Source organism: Tamandua tetradactyla, chromosome X, assembly GCF_023851605.1.
Source record: "Tamandua tetradactyla isolate mTamTet1 chromosome X, mTamTet1.pri, whole genome shotgun sequence".
Lineage (NCBI taxonomy): Eukaryota > Metazoa > Chordata > Mammalia > Pilosa > Myrmecophagidae > Tamandua > Tamandua tetradactyla.
In genome coordinates this window covers 72742385-72764969 of record NC_135353.1, presented here as the reverse complement: position 1 = coordinate 72764969, position 22585 = coordinate 72742385, and the positions used below count along the sequence as shown (strand labels likewise).

At 40.4% G+C, this 22585-nt stretch overlaps 1 long non-coding RNA gene and 1 pseudogene across 2 annotated transcripts in view; one reads left to right on the top strand and one right to left on the bottom strand.

Moving 5' to 3' along the window:
• The window catches only part of LOC143670202 (uncharacterized), a 200883-nt gene that overhangs the window by 7629 nt on the left and 170669 nt on the right, over nt 1-22585 (bottom strand). The window lies entirely within an intron of this gene.
• On the top strand, nt 4580-10181 carry LOC143670943 (olfactory receptor 2T11-like; annotated as a pseudogene).

The window sequence follows — 22585 nt, the reverse complement described above, 5'->3', positions numbered from 1 at the left end:
TTTCTCTTGATTAAATATCTAGAAGTGGAATTCCTAGGTTAATGGGAATGCATGAATTCAGCTCTAGTAGGTACTGCTGAATAGCTTTCTAAGGTGATTATAACAATTTACACTACCATGAATAGTGTATGAAAGTTCCAGCTGATCCACATCTTCATCAGTACACAACATTGTCAGTCTTTTCATTTTAGCCACTATGATGTGTGTGTAGTGGAATCTCATTGTGTTTTAGTTTGAATTCCCTAATTACTGATGAGGTAGAGCATATTTCATAGATCTATCATCTGATGTCCTTTCTTAAATTAGTTTTTGTGTTGTTATGAAGTTGTAATGTACACTAGAAATGCAATGTTATTTAATCCAATTTTGTGGAGGCAGATCTATTGCTGGGTTGGGCCTCTTGATTAGGTTGTTTCCATGGAGATGTGGCCCACCCAGTTGTGGGTGAGGCTTTTGATTATGTTGTTTCCATGGAGATGTGACACATACACACACACACACACAGGCCCTTTCAGGGTGGATCTTACAGCTTTCCTATGAGAGAGCAGACATAGATGTTTGGAGATGTTTGGAGACAGAAGCTCAGAGAGGAGGCCACTGGAAACAGGAGCTGAAAGCAATGAAACCTGGGAACAAAGGACCAACAGACATCATCATGTGCCTTCCCATGTGACAGAGAAACCCCAGACACAATTGTTATTTCTTGAGTGAAGGTATCCTCTTGTTGATGCCTTAATTTGGACATTTTTATGGCATTAGAACTGTAAATTTGTAACCTAATAAATCCCCCTGGTAAAAGTCAATCCATTTCTGGCATATTGCAATCCAGCCTCTTGAGCAAACCAAAACAGATTTTGGTGCCAGAGAAGTAGTGTGCTACTGTTTGCAAATACCAAACATGCTGGAATGGCTTTTTTTTTTTTACATGGGCAGGCACTGAGAATCGGACCCGGGTCCTCTGGCATGGCAGGCAAGCATTCTTGCCTGCTGAGCCACCGTGGCCCACCCTGGAATGGCTTTTTACATGGATAAGGGGAAGACTCTGAAAGAATTGTGAGGAGGTGAATAAGAAAAGCTTGGGTTGCTTTGAAGAGACTGTTAATACAAATATGGATGCTCAAGATGTTTCTGATGAGGCCTTAGGGATGATGAATGTATCCTTGCAAACTGGAAGGAAGGCAACCTTGTTTTAAAGTGGCAGAGAAATTGACCCAACTGAATCTTCATGCTGGATGGAAAGGAGAATTTGAAAGTGACAAGCTTGGATATCTAACTGAGGAAATTTCCAAAATAAATATGGAAAATTCAGCCTGGCTTCTCATTGTAGCTTGTAGTAAAATATGGCAGGAAAAAGATAAACTGAGAACTAAACTCTTGGGTACAAAGAAACCAGAAATTGATGGTCTGGAAAATTCTGGGCTTCCAGAAAGTGATCCCCCAAAGAATAGTGCCCCATGTGTGGATTTAACCAAACATGGAATCAGTCAGCCATTTCAGCACAAGCCAGGTTTGGAGATGGGATTATCCCAAAAGGATCTGTGTAAGGTCCTATTGTCTGATGGTTGTAATCCCTGTATGCTGCATGGAAAACCAAAAAGTTTCTTGTGAGATCTGTATTAATGGAACCATGGCCAGTTTGGACAGAAAGGGAAAAAAAGAACAGGTTGAAGGAAAAAAATCACTTCAAATGCATAACCATGGAAGCTAAGATCTGGAGCCAGGAACTTGGGCCAGGAGAGTGGATCCATCCACACATGTGGAGAAGGTGAATTTGCCCTGGAAGCAGAGAGTGGGCCTTCCATTTCATTGCTCAAGAAGAATGTTGCACCCTCAGACCTCAGAGCACATTCCCTGGGGATTGGGGAGAGCCTGGCTGCCACCCCATTATTCTGAAGGGGTTGAGTGTGTGCCCCAGAGATGGCAGAGAGTCTGGGTGTGACCCAGATGTTTGAGGAGGATGGGGAAGAGAAGAAGGTGGTTTCTCCAGTGCTTGGATATGTTAAAAACCTCACCCCAGTGTTTGGAGAGAGAAGTGCTTCTCTGTAAACCCTTGGAAAGAGTGGGACTGCTGCTTTCTCAAGCCCTGAAGAGGAAACATCATTCTGTAAATGGCTTTCAGACTTTGAAATCTAATGAAGTATTCCCTGCAGGTTTTTGGAAATGTTTGGATCTAACGACCCCTGTTCTCCTTTTCATTTTTCCCTAGGAAATGTTTATCCTATGACTGTTCTTCCTTCATATATTGGAAGCAGATACCTTGCTCTGAGTTTCACAGGTCCACAACCAGAGGAGAATTTGCCTTAGGACAAACCATGCTTGTAACTGATTGTGATGAGATTTTGTACATGTTTGACTTGGTATTATATTTATATTGTTACTGAAATAGCTTAAGGTTTTTGTGATATTATGATGGAAAGAATGCATTTTGCATTTGTAAAAAAAATGTTTTTTTGGGGTCTAAAGGATGGAATGTGCTGGTTTGAAACTGATATGTACCCCCAGAAAAGCCATGTTCTTTTAACTCAATCTTATGGGGGCAGACCTATTGTTAGGTAGGACCTCTTGATTATGTTGTTTCCATGGAGCTAAGACCCACCCAATTGTGGGTGGGACCTTTTGATTAGGTGATGTGACCCTACCCATTTAGGGTGGGTCTTAATCAGCTTACTGGAGTCCCTTAAGAGACTGGACATTTGGAGGTAAGTAGGCATTTGGAAATGTTTGGCAACAGCCAGAAGCTCAGAGAGGAGACCACTAGAACCAGGAGCTGAAAGCAAAAAGCCCTGGAGCAAAGGACCAACAGACATTGCCATGTGCCTTCCATTATGGCAGAGAAACTCCAGATACAATCAGGCTTTCTTGAGTGAAGGTATCCTCTTGTTGATGCCTTAATCTGGACATTTTCATAGCCTTAGAATTGTAACTTGTCACTTAATAAATCCCCTTTATAAAAGCCAATCAATTTCTGGTATATCACAGCATTAGCATTAGCATTAGCAAATTGAAACAGAGTTTGACAGGGAAAAGAAAGAGATATGTGAAAGGACATAGTGGGGAGGAAGTGAGTGATTATGAGACAAGGGTGGGAAGCTAACACTCTAGAAAGCCCAATCAAGGTTTCTGAGTGTTCAGTTTCACTGAGGATTGGCCATGCATGATGGTTAAGTTCATGTGTCAAGTTGGCCACATTATGGTAACCAGTTATTCGGTCAGGCCAGCACTGACCTGATTGTTACTGTGAAGATATCCTATGTATTTAAATCATCAGTAAGCAGACTGCATATATTGTTGATTACATCTCCTATCAACTGAGGAGATTTCATTAAACAAATGAGAGAAGTCTCATCCAATTGGTGGAAGGCCTTCAAAGGAGAAGTGATGATTTTAGCAGTCAGAAGGGAGAATCTCTACCTCTACTTCAGCCAGCCAGCTTCTCCTGGGGAATTCATCAAAAACCATCAGAGTGAAACTGTTGAGCTGTGTTCCAGTAGCCTTGATTCTTGAAGACAATTGTAGGACAATATAGCTTTTACAATGTGTCTGTGTGATTGTGAAAACCTTGTGTCTGATGATTCTTTTATCCAGGGTATGGACAGATGAGTAAAAAAGTATGAATAATAAATAAATAATATGGGGGCAAAGGGTAAAATAAATTGGGTAGATGAAAATACTAATGGTTAATGAGAGGGAGTGGTAATGGATATCATCTGAATTTTTTCTTTTTCTTTTTATTTCTTTTTCTAGTGTGATGCAAATGTTCTAAAAAATGATCATGGTGATGTATACACAACTATGTAATGATATCGTGAGCCACTGATTGTACACCATGTATGAAGTGTATGTGGGTAAAAATTTCTCAATAAAAATTAAAAAAAAAAAAAACTTCAGCGATCCTAACTTGCAGCCTGCCCTATGGAATGTGGACTTGCCCATCCCTATAGTCTCATGAGCCAATTCCTACTAAAAAATCTCATAATGTTTACTATATATATATATATATATATATATATATATATCCCCTGTTGGTTCTGTTTCCCTATAGAATCCTGAATAATATACCAAGTATATACAGATTTGGGGGTCTCTTAAGTGCAGCAGCTAAAGCTGCATCCTTGAAGTCCAAACATAAAAAGCCTTTGGCAGAGAAAGAATTAGCTTAGTGATTATAGTAGGGGTGGGGAAGGATAGAGGGATGGAAAGGGGACTGTTAAGGAGTATGGGGTTTTCCTTTTTGAGATAATGAAAATATTCTAAATTGATCATGGTGATGAATGCACAAGTCTGCGCTTATACTAAAATCCATTGATTATAAACCTGGATGGATTATATGGTATGTGAATATCTCTCAATAAAACTGGATTGTTCTCCAAAGGAAAACCTAGACTCATAGGCACTGTTTTTTTTATGTGATAGTTTGTTTTTCCCCCAGCATTCTGCTCTGGAAATTTTCACCCTGACCAGTACCTTCTGAGATGTTGTCTCCACCATAGGTTTCTACCATATTGACTATGCTACCTCACACCTTCCTTCCTGATTTTTGTGGCATTTTGCTCTCCTGGATCTGTCATAGGCAATGGCAATGGCAATGACGAACAGAACTTCACCCTCAGATTTTATCCTGCTGGGGCTTCTGGTGAACAGTAAGGCTACAGGTATGGCATTTCAATTATCCTTGCTATTTTCTTGGCATCTGTAACTGAATTTGGTGATGATCTTTTTTATTCAGGTGGACTCCCACCTCCATAACCCCATGTAGTTCCTTCTCAGTCATTTGTCCATCATGAACATCCTTTTCCTTTGCAGCACCATCACAAAGCTCATGGATAACATGGTGTCCAAAGAAGAGACCATTTCCTTTGTGGATTGCCACATCCAGATGTTCTTTCACTTTACTATGATTGGTTTGGAGTTCTTTCTTCTGGGTCTCATAGCCTATGACCACTATGTAGCTGTCTATGACCCTCTTAGGTAGCCAATCCTGATGAGTCACAAAGTATGTCATCTGCTGGCTGCTGGTGCCTGGTTTTGGCAGCTCTCTTGATAGCTTTCTGTTCAAACCTATCACCAGGAAAGTCCCCAACTGTGGCTCCCACAGCATCAGCCATTTCTCCTGTGAGATACTTGTGATTCTTAAGCTAGTCTATGCTGACACATCCTTGTAGGAAACCCAGATGTACATCTGTTGTGTACTCATGTTATTTTTCCCCATCTCTATCATCTCAACCTCCCATTCTCATCTTGTTAACCATCCACCACACGTGCTCTGTTGAAAGTCGGAAAAAGGCCTTTACCACATGTTCATCTCATTTGACTGTAGTCAGCATTTTCTGTGGCGCTACATTCTACAATTATGTTCTCCCTCAGTCATTCCACACACCTGACCAGGACAAGGTAGTGTCAGCCTTCTATAACACGATAACACCCATGCTGAATTCTCTGATCTACAATCTCAGAAACAAGATCATAATGGAGGCATTTAAAAAGCTATTTAGGGCCACAGTGGCTCAGCAGGCAGAGTTCTTGCCTGTCATGCCAGAGAACTGGGTTCATTTCCTGGTGCCTGCCCATGAAAAAAAAAGAAAAGCTATTTGCATGATGCTTACCTACTCAGAAAGTAGCAACAAGTGATGCTTAGAGGTCTTCCATCCAAGTGATGGAGAAAACCATCAAAAATCTTTTCCCTAAGAACATGTGCTTATTTCATCATAGACTATTTAGTCTGTATCAACAAGTGCTAATTATTGGTAATTAAGAAGATTCATTCTGACTGGATTCTTGCTCTGGGGGAGGGGGGAGATAGGAAGAAGCGAATTATTTCATTAGTTATGAAGATATCTTTGGCTAAATATCTAAAATTGCTTATTACTAAGTAGATTAAAGGACTCTGATTTTGTCTTTTGGCTCTCAAATGGGGGACACACATTAGAACTCACAGCAAACCTTTTATTCTAAAAAAAACAATTAACCCTCCAAAGCTACCAAACATTTGATGCCAAAAATTCTGATTATTTATATAACAATAAGGTATAACAATATTGTTAGGTTCACATAAGGCTTGGAGGCACACTGACCACAGGCAAAGGAATTTACTCAGGCACCGGCATGGTGGTGGTCTGAAGTCAGACTTCAACCCAACTGGGGAGGATAGGGAAGATCTGTTATAGTGGAGGGACTGAGGTTTTAGTCAGGTGCAGGAAATTGGGTTTTTTTTGTTGATTGGGGTAGATGTGGGGGGTCAAGCAGGAGATTTTAAGCTCTTCATTGGTGGGGTTTAAAATTTAAAGGCTGCTATAGTTTTGGTGGGGTTGTAACTGTGGAGTTTTGTCGGGCACTGAGTGAGGGGATTTATCACAGAGATGCAGTTGCCTGATGGCAGATGCTGGGTTAAATTTATAAGTATCAATTTTTATATTTATATAAGACACTTAATTATTTATAAGAAGTTCAAATAGAGATTTAAAATTTTTTTTTGAATTTGGCATTATCATCCAAAGTTATGAGAATATACATCGAACAGGTAGACAGACACAAATAGAAACTTAGTTATACAAGAAACAAAAACAGAAATACTTTTGAGAGAGAACCAATTAGGAACTTTTGACTAATACAGATGCAGAAACATACTAAATAACAAATTGAAACAGACATTTAACACTAATTATATTTAAGTAACACACAATAACTAAAATGAACACACAAACTAACAGGCATTAAATGTTTAGATTTCACTAGGAGAGGTTATGGGACACAGTAAGTTACTGAAATTCTTTAATAAATTAGGTGGGGTTAGTAGAATATGAACTTAGATGCTGTTTGACCTGAGAAAGGTTAGAAAGAGAAAAAGGAAACTGGCAGCAGTTTTGGCTCAGCTAGGAGGGGCTGTGTAGGGAAGAAGGGGAAAGGATTTTAAGTAGAAGGTACTTGGTTGGATCAAATGAAGAGTTGGGGGGAGCAAGGAGAAGGATTTGATAAGTGAAACAAGTTTGGTGAGGGGGCGCCCTATGCAAGTCAAAGAAGGTTCAGAAAGTGCTGATGGTGCATAAGAGGGAGGGGGTGGCACACAATCAGCAAGGTCAAAGTTGGTAGAGGACCCTATAGGCAATTTTTCCACAGAGGATTTTTCTGATTTCTTTGGAGAAGAGATGAGAGGAGGGCATTCACGGAGGAGCAAAATTTGGTAGGGGTATAGGATTGGCAGAGTGAAGGATGGTTACAGAGGAAAAAGAAAGGTGGAATGTTGGGAACCTCAGACCATTTGCCATTGTGCTATATAAAGTCCTCAAGGTCTCGAAGGACTTGAATGTTAAAAGTACCACGCTTAGGCCTTGGCTGTTATTGTTTTATTTATATTGTAACCAAATTGATGTGGAGTAAAAAATGAGTGGTTGCTGGTTTTTTTTTTTTTTCTTTTTTTTTGGTCAGATATTGCCCTCTGGATTGGAGGAACCCTAAAGGGGTGCCCGTGGTGGCAACAGAATGAGTGCTGTCTATGGAGGAATGAGTCTTAAAGACCTGGGGAGTGGTGAGAAGAGAAAGAGACAGGTGCAACAAGGCAACTATATCCTCCAGAGAAGAACTGAGACTCCCCTGAGAAATGGGTGAGTCTACGAATCTTGGATTCATAGGGGTGGGGGGGAGACACACATCCCCATGTTCCTCATCCTCAACCCAAGGAAAACAGGTCACTGATCCTGGGACCAGGCATCCCCAGAGTCAGGGGATCAAGGTTAGGGGACAGTTCCCCACTGCCAAAGGGGATCACAGACCTAGCACTAGGGTTTTCAGACGGGAAAGGGACAGTTCCCCTTTGGAAATGGAATGACCTCTGGAGAGGTCCCAAGACTCACCCAATTGCAGAATCAGTGTCCACTGTTATTTGTTTGGTTGGCAGTGGCAAGGTGGAAGCTCCCCATTGATCACTTTGTCTCAAAGAAGCCTTCCTAGGTTTCAGCACCAAAATGTTAGGTTCACATAAGGCTCGGAGGCAAACTGACCACCGGTGAAGGAATTTATTTAGGCATCAGCATGGTGGGGGTCTGAAGTCAGACTTCAACCATCTGGGGAGGATAAGGGAAGATCCTTTATAGTGGAAGAACTGAGGGTTTGGGCAGGCATGGGAAACTGAGGTTTTCTGTTGGTTGGGGTAGAAATGGGGGATCAAACAGGAAGTTGTAAGCCCTTCATTGGTGGGGTTAAAATTTAAAGGCTACTATAGTTTTGGTGGGACTGTAACTGTGGAGTTTTGTCAGGCACCAAGTAAGGGAATTTATCACAGGGGTGAAGTTGCCTAAGTTTGATGCTGGGTTAAAGAGTTATCACAGAAATGCAGTCTGTAACTGCAGTGTGGAGAGCTATGTTAAGGGCTAGCTACATCACAAGAGTGGGAGGTAGGGGGTTTGAGGGTCCTGGAGAATTCTAACAAATAAGAGTCCACAAGTGGAAAAGAGCAAAAATCACACAACTTTAATCATGTCTTACATTACTGGAATTGCACAACAGACTGTAAGCTCTATGATCATCTTTTGATCTTCTGTGCTGATTACTGTCAAATACTAAGAGACAATAAATAGTCAATGTATTGAATTTTTCTTTTTTTAAAAAAAGCTCCTAGGAGTTCTGGGAAGATGGCAGGATAGGATCAGTTGAGTTCACCCCTGCTCCAAGGAACAGCTAGAGAAGTGACAGAAAAATGACCAGGAGAGTGATTTCAGGGTTTAAGTGATGTGGGAGGGTCTTTTACACCACATAGTGAGGTCCTGGTTGCCAAAGCAGAAGAATTGAGATGCAGAGAATTGGAGACCCTCTAGCTAGTGCAAGCAGCCTAACATGCCCCTTTCAAATGGAGGCGTGGAGCCCTCAGGAGTGAATAGACAGGGAGATAGGGACAAGGAAGTAAGCCAAGCCATGGTCCTTCAAAGCACTACCCTCACACTTGCCACCCCCGCTCCATGAACTGCAACTCACCCCACACCCCACACACCTGAACCCCATCACCTGCACTCCATGCTTCAAGAACCCTCACCCTGACCCCCATCCCTGTGCATCCTCACTCCATACCCCCACCCCGCACATGCACACAAGACTGTCCCAGCCAGGTCTGCCTCTCCCACACTGGGGAACTGTCTTGCCCCAAAACTGCCAAAGCCTTCATGCCCGCATCCAACCCCTTGACCCTGCCTTCTCCCAACCTCCTGCAAGCAGCTGCCTGCCTGTCCAGGCTGCGAGTGTTTGCCTTCATACTCAGGCAGTGCCCAACCCACCCCTGCACTCCTGCAGCCCTGCCCCACTCCCCTCTCACCAGCTCTGCACATGCATAAATCAGGATCCAACCTACCAAGACCAGTGCACCTGCACGTGCACATGCACTTGTCCATGCACACCACACCCCCTCAGCTCTGGGCAAATTCTGACCTGCAAATCTGGGCCACACCAGGCCCCAGCCCATGCAGGGGCAACTCTACCCTAGGGCCCCTGGGCTCTGTGCATGTGCATACCAGGGTCCTGCCCTCCAGAACATATGCACACCAGGACCCCATCCCACAGACCCAAGCATGTGCAGAGCTACATCCTCCCAACTGGGCATCTATATATCCATACACTGACGTCTTGACCCCTGCCCCACACACATACACACACTTGACCCACTCCCAGCACAAGTGCCCTTCTCCCACACCTGGCAGGTAGTCTCATGGGCATCTGTGGGACATAGCCTCCACCCTGCATGTGTGAACCCCTGCCCCCCACCCCCCACACTGGCCCACTGATGCCAGGATCCTAGCCACCCAACATCACCCACCCCTGTCACACATCCCACAACTTCTGGGACCTGTGCTCCATCCCTACACACTCCCATATCTGCATCCTGGCCCCCCTGGACCCCTCTCCCTGTGCAGGAACATATCCATACCCTGCCCTCCCTCTGCCGACTTCTGTGCCCTGTACTTCACACCCTGACATCAATGACCCACACACTTCAAGTGCCTACCTGCATCTGGCCCACACACCAGCCCCAGCACTGTCCACACAGCACCCTCATCTGCATCCCGCTGACCCTCCCTCTGTGTCCCCCATGCCACACCCAACTCCTGTACTCCAAGGCCTGCCTGAGGTGTACCTCACCCTCAGTGCTGCTGCACTGCACCACCACAAACCCACGATGCACCTCCCATGCTTATATGTAGCAGCATAGCATCCCTGACCTGTGCATATACCTGTACCACAACCCATCATTACACTATTGTGGCCCTCCCCACAGCCCACATCCTGCTCCACATCCATCCTGCAAACACAAAGCTTTAGCTTATTGAAGGAAATCAACTTCCAAAGTAAACCTATCAAGATATTTACATATCTCAAAGACAAGAGAAGATCACTAACCATATGAAGATACAGACAGATGTAGCCCAGTCTAATGGCCAAATTAAAACACTAGAGGAGACACAGATTTTGGAACAACTAATCAAAGAAAGTGATTTCAGTGTGTAAGTGACTTGGGAGGTTCTTCTGCACCACATAGGGAGGCCCTGGCAGCAAAGCTGAGGGCTGAGAAGTAGAGAACCAGAGACCATCTGGCTGGTACAAGTAGCCTAATGCAGAAGCCCAGAGCCCTCAGGAGTGCATGGATGGGGAGATGGGGACTAGAAAGTAACCCAAGCTGCATTCCTTGAATATGCTACCATCACCAAAGCAGCCCCATGACCTGTGACTCATCCCTCACCCCACACCTCATGCACCTGAACACTGCTATCCATCCACCCACCCCATGCTCCAAGTGCCCCTGCCCTGCCAACCCCACATGCATGTACCTACCCCACACCCTCACCCCAAGTGTGTACATACCTGCCCCAGCCCAACCCACCTCTCCTGCAAAAGTACAGTCTTGACCCGCCCCTCCCAATCCTTGTCCCCTTCAGGCACTCGACAGTGTATAAAGACTATGGATGCTTACCTCCATACCCAGGCTACACCTGAACACAGTGCATACAGTCATGCAACCCCACCCCGCCCCCTGTGAGCTCTGTGCATGTGTACATCAGTTTACAATCCTCCCAGGTCTGCACAGTCATGCTCCTCCCCCCAGCTCTGGGCAAGTGCTCACCTGTGCAACTGGGCCACATCTGCCCCCAGTCCACATAGTCACAATGCCAACCCTCTGCCATAAGCTCTGCGCATGTGCCCAAAGAGTCCCACACTCTAGACCAGCACATACCTGGGTCATGCACTCCAGACCCATGCACCCACACAGCAACATCATCACTGACACTGAGCACCTACACTCACAGGCACCAGTGTAGCATCACCAACATATGCCTATACCTGCGCTGAAATGCATCACCACACTGTTGTGCACTGCACTGTGCCCTGCATCTTGCTCCACATTCATCCCGCAAATACAAGGCTTTAGATTACTGAAGAAAATCAACTTCCAAAGTAAGCCAATCAAGATATTTACATGCCATGAAGACAGCAGGACATCCTATGCATATCGTGATGCAGACAGACAGCCCAGCTTAAAACACCAGAGGAGACACAGATGTTGGGACAGCTAATCAAAGATGTTCATACAACTCTACTAAATAAAATAAGTGGGATGGCTAATGACATAAAGGAGATCAAGAAGACACTAAAGGAGCATAAAGAGGAATTTGAAAGAATAAATAGATAAAGAGCAGACATCACAGAGATTAAAAGATGCTGTAGACTAAATAAAAAACATACTAGAGACACACAACAGCATATTTGAAGAGGCAACTAGAGGACAAACAACTGATTTTGAACACTCAAAAACAGCAAATGGCAACAAAGATGGAAAAATTTGAATTGGATCACAAGGAAATGATGGGAAAAACAAAGAGCACAAATATAAGACTCAATGGTGCCCCAGAAGGAGAAGAGAAAAGGGCTAGGAAGATTAATTGAGGCTATAATGGGGGAAAACTTCCTAACCCTTATAAAGGACATAAATATACAAGTCAAAGAAGCTCAAAAAACTCCAAATAGAATGAATCCAAATAGGCCTTCCCCAAGACACATGCTAATCAATCTGTCAAATGTTGAAGAGAAGCAGAAAATCCTGAAAGCATGACATGAGAAAAACAATCTACTACATAAAAGGGTTAACGACATAAGACTGAGTTCTGACTACTCAACTGGCACTATGGAGATGACAAGGCAGTGGTATGATATATTTAAGATCCTGAAAAAGAAAGACTTCCAGCCAAGAATTCTGTACCCAGCCAAATTTTCCTTCAAAACTGAGGGTGAGATTAAAAATTTCACAGACAAACAAATCCTGAAAGAATCTGTCAACAAGAGACGGGCCCTACAAGAAATACTAAAGGGAGCTCTGCCAGGTGGAAAAAAAGACAGGAGACAGAGGTCCGGAGGAGGGGACAGAATTGAAGAGTACCAGTAAGGGTAACATAAAGGATAAAAAAAGAAAGAGGGAAAAGAATATATAGACCTTACAAAAAAATCCAAAAGATAAGATGGTGGATTCAAGAAACACCTTTTCAGTAATAACTTTGAATGTTAATGTGAAAGTTACCAATTTAATTGGTGAACTTACCAATTAAAAGGTACAGATTGGCAGAATGAATTTAAAAATATAATCCAGATATACGCTGCTTATAAGAGACTCATCTTATGAATAATAGGGGAAACAAATGATAAAATAAATTTAGATTTGATTCCTGGCCCAAGCACTTCCCAAAACACGGACAAAAATTCAACAAATGGTGCTGCAGTAATGGGATACTCACATGGAAAAAGAATGAAATGTGACTTCTGCCATACAACATACAAAAAAAAAAGGAAAAAAAAATTTTAGAGTGAAATGCTGATCGGTGAGGGGAGGGGTGGGGGGTATGGTATGTATGAATTTTTTTTCTTTTTTCTTTTTATTTCTTTTTCTGAATAGATGCAAACATTCCAAGAAATGATCATGATGATGAATATGCAACTATGTGATGTCATTGTGAATTACTGATCATATATGTAGAACGGAATGATCAAAAGTTACAAATGTTTGTGTTTGTTTGGTGTTTTTGGTATTTTTTTTTAAAATTTAAAAAAAGAGACTCATCTTAGACACGAGGCTGCAAATAGATTGAAAGTAAAGGATGGAAAAAGATGTTCCACTCAAGTTGTAACCAAAAGAACGCAGGAGTAGCTATACTAATATTGGACAAAACAGACATTAAATGGAAAGACATCGTAAGAGACAAAGAAGGACACTATATATTAACGAAAAAGACAATTAACCAAGAAGAAATAACAATCATGAATGTTTATGTTCCCAATCAAGGAGCTCCAAAATACATGAGACAGACAATGACAAAACTGGAAGGAGTAATAGATGTTTCAACAATAATAGTAAGTATTATTAGTAATATAGTAAGATAGAGCAGTAATCTATCTCCTCTATAGATAGAACAACAAGACAGAAGATCAAGAAGGAAATAGAGAAGTTAAACAACTTGATAAATGAATTAGACCTAACAGATGTATATAGGTCATTACACCCCAAAACACCAGGATATAAATTCTTCCCTAGCGCTCATGGAACATTCTCCAGGATAGATCATATGCTGTAGCACAAAACAGGTCTTCATAAATTTAAAAACATAGACATTATTCAAAGCACTTTCTCTGATAACAATGGAGTGAAAGCTGGATATCAATAACCACCAAAGAATGAGAACATTGACAAATATATGGAGATTAAATAACACACTCTTAAACAACCAGGGGTTCAAGGAAGAAATTGCTAGAGAAATCACTAGCTATCTGGAGATGAAAGAAAATGAGAACAGAATGTATCAGAACTTATGGGATGTGGCAAAGGCTGTGCCGAGAGGGAAAATTATTGCCCTAAATGATGATATTAAAAAATAAGAAAGAGCAAAAATTGATGACTTAACTGCTCACCTGGAGGAACTTGAGAAAGAACAGCAAACTAACCCCAAAGCAAATAGAAGAAAAGAAATAAAAAAAGATTAAAGCAGAGTTAAATGGAGGGGAGAACAAAAGAATAATAGAAAGAATCAATAAAAATAAAAGTTCATTCATTGAGAAAATCAATAAAATTGATGGACCACTAGCAAGACCGACAAAGAAAAAAAGAGACAGGATGCAAATAAAGAAAATCAGAAATGAGAAGGGGTGCATAACCACAGACCCTGAAGAAATCAGAGAAATCATAAGAGGATACTATGAACAAGTATATGCCAACAAACTAGTCAACTTAGATGAAACGGACAAATTCCTGGAAACACATGAACAAGCTACACTGACTCAGGAAGATATAGAAGATCTCAGCAATCCAATCACAAGTAAAGAGATTCAATCACTCATCAAAAATCTTCCTACATAGAAAAGCCCAGGGCCAGATGGCTTCACAGGGGAATTTTAGCAAACATTCCAAAATGAACTTACACCAATCCTGCTCAAACGTTTCCAAAAAATTGAGGAAAAAGGAACACGATCTGCATTAGTTAGGGTTCTCGAAAGAAATAGAATCAACAGGAAACACTTGCAAATATAAAATTTATAAAAGGGCCTCACATAACAGTGGGAATGGAGAGTCCAAAATCCGCAGGGCAGGCTGTGAAGCTGACGATTCCTATGTAGGGTCTGGACAAGCTCCACAGGAGAAGGTCTCTGGCCAAAGCAGGAAGAGAGCCTGTCTCTTCTGAATCCTCCTTAAATGGCTTCCAGTGATTAGATTAAGTATCACTCATTACAGAAGACACTCCTCTTGGCTGATTACAAATGGAAACAGCTGTGGATGCAGCTGACATGATCATGATTTAATTCTATGAAATGTCATCATCACAACAGACAGGCCAGCACTTGCTCAACCAGACAAACAGGTATCACCACTTGGCCAAGTTGACACAGGAACTTGACCATGATAGTTCACACCTTGTCAACTTGGCAGCTATACATACCACCTTAAACCATACCTATTTCTAACTAAAAAACAATAAAAGCTATTGTTAGGTTTATCTTTCACCTAACAATATTCAACTGTCCCGCATATAACTGGAAACACATTAAATCTCTCCAGAATAGGGTGCAAATCCTTGGATAATATTCATTCTTAAACTTGATATCTTACAACTAAAATAGTATAATATGAACAAAACAGCATTACAGTCCTTGTTTCTGTAACGGATTACATGGTCAAAGTTCATATTTGCCACTATCTTCTTCCACTTCCCATTCCATGTTCCCTTTATCCTCAGCAAGCACTTCAGCTGGCCGTGGTTCTTTGCCTGGTGGGGTGACTCGTACCTTCATTCCTGAAGTTTCAGAGCCATTGGTAGTCCTACCTGGATTGGGTTGTTGCAGTTTTCCATTGATTTTAATCACAGGGCATGGTAGTACTAAAAGACACCCTAGGGGATCTCCTATATTCCAAGAAAGTTCTTTTTTATCTCCATTGTGTAGGTGCAGTCCTACTTCCCCCTGATAGTCAGGGTCAATCACCCCAGACAATAATGTAATCCCCTTCTTGGCTTGTTGGTCCAGGGGCATAAGTAGGTCAAAGTGACCAGGGAACTGAATTTCAAAGAACAGATAGACAACAAATTCATCCAGCAAGAAAACCCTAGGTAAAAGAAGTGAAAACAATCTCCAGAATAAACTAATTAAGGTAATTAAATGCCTAGACACCAGCAAAAAAAAAAAGCAAATCACACTAGGAAAATTGAAGATATGGCTCAGTCAAAGGAACAAACCAACAATTCAAATGAGATACAGGAGTTAAAACAATTCAGAATGTGTGAACAGCCATGGAAATCCTCATCAAAAATCAAATCAATGAATTGAGGGAGGATATGAAGATGGCAAGAAATGAACAAAAAGAAGAAATTGAAAGTCTGAAAAAACAAATCACAGAACTTGTGGGAATGAAAGCCACAGTAGAAGAGATGAAAAAACAATGGAAACCTACAATGTTATATATCGAGAGGCAGAAGATAGGATTAGTAAACTGGAGGATGGAACATTCGAAATCCAACAAGCAAAATAAAATATAGGGGAAAAAATGGAAAAATATGAGCAGGGACTCAGGGAATTGAATGACAAAATGAAGTGCATGAATATATGTATTGTGGGTGTCCCAGGAGAAGAGATGGGCAAAGGAGGAGAAAAACTAATGGAGGAAATTATCACTGAAAATTTCCCAACTCTTATGAAAGGCTTAAAATTACAGATCCAAGAAGTGCAGCATACCCCAAAGAGAATGGATCCAAAAAGATGTACTCCAAGACACTTACTAATCAGAATGTCAGAGGTCAAAGAGAAAGAGAGGATCTTGAAAGCAGCAAGAGAAAAGCAATCCATCACATACAAGGGAAGCCCAATAAGACTATGTGTAGATTTCTCAGCAGAAGCCAAGGAGGCAAGAAGACAGTGGGATGATATATTTAAATTGCTAAAAGAGAAAAATGCCAACCAAAAATTCTATATCCAGCAAAATTGTCTTTCAAAAACGAGGGGGAATTTAAAACATGTTCAGTCAAAAAATCACTGAGAGAATTTGTGACCAACAGACTGTCTCTGCAAGAAATAATAAAGGGAGCACAAGAGGCAGATATGAAAAGACAGGAGAGAGAGGTGTGGAGAAGACTATAAAAAGCCAGACTATGAGCAAAGGTAAAAAGAAGGAAAACTAGATATGACATATAAAATCCAAAAGGCAAAATGGTAGAAGAAAGTACTGCCCTTACACTAATAACACTAAATGTTAATGGATTAAACTCCCCAATCAAAAGACATAGACTAACAGAATGGATTTTAAAAAGGAGCCATTTATATGCTGTCTACAGGAAACACATCTTAGATCCAAGGATAAACATACGTTGAAAGTGAAAGGTTGGGAAAAGATATTTCATGAAAATAACAATCAGAAAAGAGCAGGAGTAGCTATACCAATATCCAACAAATTAGACTTCAAATGTAAAACAGTAAAAGAAACAAAGAAGGACACTATGTAATCAGTAAATATCTCGAGGCAAATGAAAATGAAAACGCAACATATCAAAACTTATGGGATGCATCAAAGGCAGTGCTAGCAGGGAAATTAATTGCCTGAAATGCCTATATCAAAAAAGAAGAAAGGGCAAAAATTGAGGAATTAACTGTTCACTTGGAGGAAGTTGAGAAAGAACAGTAAATTAACCCCAAAGCAAGCAAAAGGAAAGAAATACTGACAATTACAGCAGAAATAAATGAAATTGAGAACATGAAAACAGTTGAGAAAATTAGCAAGACCATAAGCTGGTTCTATGAGAAAATTAATAAGATTGATGGACGCTTAGCAAGACTGACAAAAAGAAGAAGAGAGAGGATGCAAATAAATAAGATCAGAAATGGAAGAGGAGACATAATCACTGACCCCACAGAAATAATGGAAGTAATGAGAGGATACTATGAAAAACTTTATGCTAATAAATATGACAATGTAAATGAATGGACAACATTCTAGAAAGGCATGGACAACCAACTTCGATGCAAGAAGAAATAGACAAACTCAACAAACCAATCACAAGTAAAGAAATTGAATCAGTCATTAAGAAGCTACCCAAAGAGAAAAGTCCAGGACCAGATGGCTTCACATGTGAATTTCACCAAACATTTCAGAAAGAATTAGTACCAATCCTGCTTGAACACGTCAAAAAAATTGAAGAGGAGGGAAAGCTGCCTAACTCATTCTAAAAAGCCAACAGCACCCGCATACCAAAGCCAGACAATGATATTATAAATAAAGAAAACTACAGGCTAATCTCTCTAATGAACATAGATGCAAAAATCCTCAACAAAATTCTAGCAAATCGAATCCAGCAACACATTAAAAGAATTATATATCATGACCAAGTAGGATTCATCCTAGGTATGCAAGGATGGTTCAACATAAAAAAATCAATTAATGTAATACACCATGTCAACAAATCAAAACAGAAAAACCACATGATCATCTCGATTGATGCAGAAAAGGCATTTGACAAAATTCAACATCCTTTCCTGTTGAAAACACTTCAAAGGATAGTAATAGAAGGGAACTTCCTCAAAATGATAAAGGGAATATATGAAAAACCCACAGCTAACATCATACTCAATGGGGAAAAACTGAAAACTTTCCTTTTAAGATCAGGAACAAGATAAGGATGTCCACTATCACCACTGCCATTCAACATTGTGTTGGAAGTTCTATCCAGAGCAATTAGACAAGAAAAAAAAAATACAACACATCACAATTGGAAAGGAAGAAGTAAAACTCTTACTGTTTCAGATGATATGATACTATATGTCAAAAAAACCCAAAAAATCCACAGCAAAACTACTACAGCTAATAAATGAGTACAGCAAAGTGGCAGGTTACAAGATGAACACTCAAAAATCAGTAGTGTTTCTATATACTAGTAATGAACAATCTAAGAGGGAAATCAAGAAAAGAATTCCATTTACAATTGCAATCAAAAGAATAAAATATCTAGGAATAAATTTAACTAAAGGGACAAAAGGCTTATACAAAGAAAACTATAAGAAATTGTTAAAAGAAATCAGAGAAGACCTAAATAGATGGAAGTGCATACTGTGTTCATGGATTGGAGGACTAAATATAGTTAAGATGTCAATTCTACCTAAATTGATCTACAGATTCCATGCAATACCAATTAAAATCCAAACAACCTTACTTTTCAGAAATAGAAAAACCAATAACCAAATTTATCTGGAAGGGCAGGGTGCCCTGAATCGATAAAAGTATTCTCAGAAAAAAAAGTGTAGGTGGAGGTCTCACGCTACCTTTTTTTTTTTTTTAAGGCGCATTATGAAGCTACAGTGGTCAAAACAGCATGGTACTGGCATAAAGATAGATATACTGACCAATGGAATAGAATAGAGTGTTCAGATATAGACCCTCCCATCTATGGATAATTGATCTTTGATAAGGCAGTCAAGCCAACTCACCTGGAATACAACAGTCTCTTCAATAAATGGTGCCTAGAGAATTGGATATCCATATGCAAAAGAATGAAAGAGGACCCATATCTCACACCCTATACAAAAATTAACTCAACTTGGATCAAAGACCTAAACATCAGATCTAAGACCGTAAAACTGTTAGAAGAAAATGTCGGGAAATATCTTATAAATCTTATACTAGGAGGTGGTTTTCTAGAACTTACACCAAAAGCAAGAACATTGAAGAAAGAAAGAAAGAAATGGGAACTCCTCAAAATTAAACACTTATGCACATCAAAGAACTTCATCAAGAAAGTAAAAAGACAGCCTACACAATGGGAGACAATATTTAGAAATGATAAATCTGATAAAGGTCTAGTATCCATAATATATAAAGAGATTGTTCAACTCAACAACAAAAAGACAGCCAACCCAATTACAAAATGGGCAAAAGACTTGAACAGACAATTCTCAGAAGAGGAAATACAAATGGCCAAAAGGCACATGAAGAGATACTCAACTTCCCTGGCTATTAGGGAAATGCAAATCAAAACCACCATGAGATATCATCTCACACCCACCAGAATGGCCATTATCAATAAAACAGAAAATGACAAGTGCTGGAGAGGATGTGGAGAAAGAGGCACATTTATCCACTGTTGGTGGGAATGTCAAATGGTACAACCACTGTGGAAGGCAGTTTGGCGGTTCCTCCAAAAGCTAAATATATAATTGCCGTATGACCCGGCAATACCATTGTTAGGTATCTACTCAGAGGACATAAGGGCAAGGACAGAAATGGACATTTGCATACCAATGTTTATAGCAGCATTATTTGCAATTGTGAAGAGATGGAAACAGCCAAAATGTCCATCAACAGACGATTGGCTAAACAAACTGTGATATATACATATTCCATCTTATATGTATGGAATACGTTTAAGACAAAATAAAGTTATGAAGTATGTAGGAACATGGATGGACCTTAAGGACATTATGCTGAGTGAGATTAGCCAGAAACAAAAGGACAAATACTGTATGGTTGCACTGATATGAACTGACATTACTGAATAAACTTGGAGAATTTCGTTGGTGTCAGAGACCATCAGGAGATAGAAATAGGGTAAGATATTGGGTAATTGGAGCTGAAAGGATACAGATTGTGCAACAGGACTGAATGTAAAAACTCAGAAATGGACAGCAAAATATTACCTAACTGTAATACAGTTATGTTAAAACACTGAATGAAGCTGAATGTGAGAATCATAGAGGGAGGAGGGATGGGGACACAAATGAAATCAGAAAGAAAGATAGATGATAAAGACTGAGATGGTATAATCTAGGAATACCTGGAGTGTATAATGATAGTGACTCAATGTACAAATTTTAAAAATGTTTTTGCATGAGGAAGAACAAAGGAATGTCATTACTGCAGGGTGCTGAAAATAGATGGTAATTAATATTTTAAAATTTCAACTTATGTGTGAGACTAAAGCAAAAAATGTTATTTGGTACAAAATTTATACTTTGACTAATTCATTTCCTAATATAACTTATGTAGACAGCTTAATTGAACACCATGAGTACATGGAACCTTGAGTAGGACATGAGATTTTGTAGGTTTGTCCAGAGTGATGCCCCGATAAATTCCAGAGTGATTTGAACAGTGAATAAAAAAGTATTTGTAAAATCCCCTTTGGGGAATGGTGAGAAAGAGGGAAAATTCAACTTCCCCAAGTTGAATTGTTGATATTCTCACAAGCAGTGCGGACAACCAAAGCTATAGGCTGAGCCCCAGTCTAGGGGTTTATTCATATAAAACTTAACCCCACAATGGATAAGTCAAGCCTACTTAAAACTAGGCCTAAGAGTCACCCCCAAGGGAACCTCTTTTGTTGCTCAGATGTGGCCTCTCTCTCCAGCCAACACAACAAGCAAACTCACCACCCTTCCCCTGTCTACATGGGACATGACTCCCAGGCATGTGGGCCTTCCTGGCAACATGGGACAGAAATCCTACAGTGAGCTGAGACTCAACATCAAGGGATTGAGAAAACCTTCTCGACCAAGATGGGGAAGAGTGAAATGAGACAAAATAAAGTGTCAATGGTTGAGAGATTCCAAACAGAGTCGAGAGGTTGTCCTTATGCATTAAATAGATATCACATTATTAGTCAAGATGAAATGGAGAGGCTGGAGGGAATTGCCTAAAAATGTAGAGCTGTGTTCCAGTAGCCAGGTTTCTTGAAGATGATTGTGTAATGATATAGCTTTCACAATGTGAAATTATATGCATGATTGGGAAAACCTTGTGTCTGATGCTCCTTATATCTACCATATCAACAGATGAGTAAAACATATGGAATAAAAATAAATAATAGGGGCAACAAACATTAAAATAAATTTCGGGGGCGGGCCGCGGTGGCTCAGCGGGCAAAGTGCTTGCCTGCTATGCCGGAGGACCTCGGTTCGATTCCCGGCCCCAGCCCATGTAACAAAAAACGGAAAAACAAAATACAATAAAAACAAGAAAATGTTTAAAGATGTTTCCCTTTCTTCCTTCCTTCCTTCCTTCCTTCTATCCTTCCTTCCTTCTCTCTGTCTTTCCTTTAAAAAAAAAAAAAAAAAAAAAAAATTTCGATTGAAATGCTAGTAATCAATGAAGGGGAGGGGTAAGGGGTATGGTATGTACGAGTTTTTTTCTGTTTTCTTTTTATTTCTTTTTCTGAATAGATGCAAATGTTCTAAGAAATGATCATGATAATGAATATGCAAATGTGCGATGATATTGTGAATTACTGATTATATATGTAGAATGGAACAATCAAAAGTTAAGAATGTTTGCGTTTGGTGTTTTTTGGTATTTAAAAACTAATTAATTAATAAAAAAAATTAAAAAAGAAGAAGGCCAATGAAGTTCAGGGTCTCTTTCTCAAGTGAGAAGGCATATGGTGAGCAGTCAGGGCTTCTCTCTCAGCTGAAAGGGCACATGGTGAACATGGCATCATCTGCTAGCTTTCTCTCCTGGCTTCCGGTTTCATGAAGCTGCCCAGGAGGCATTTTCCTTCTTCATCTCCAAAGGTCGCTGGCTAGTGGGCTCTCTGCTTCTCATGGCTATGTCATTCTTCTCTGGATCTCTCTGAATCTCTTTTATAGGACTTCAGAAACTAATCAAGACCCACCCAAGTGGGTGGAGACATGTCATCACCTAATCCAGCTCTCTCTGCTCCAAAAATGTTTCCTCTTTTATAGGATTCCAGCAAGCAACTCCACCTTCAGTGGGTGGAGAAACACCTCCATGGAACTCATCTAATCAAAAGTTACCACCCACAATTGGGTGGGTCACATCTCCATGGAAATAATCAAAATGCTCCCACCCAGTAATATTGAATGAGGATTAAAAGGCATGGCTTTTCTGGGGCCCACCACAGATTCAAACTGCCACAGTGTCCCACTGATTAACACTACAATTATAAATAAGTTATTGCATGAACTACTGCAAAGGTATGAATCTTGTACAAAGCATGTATAATTTCAGGGTGTAGGGTATAGCTATTGCATGCTATGGGCTATGTTTAAGAAGAAAACATCAACAGTACTAGAGCAATACCAG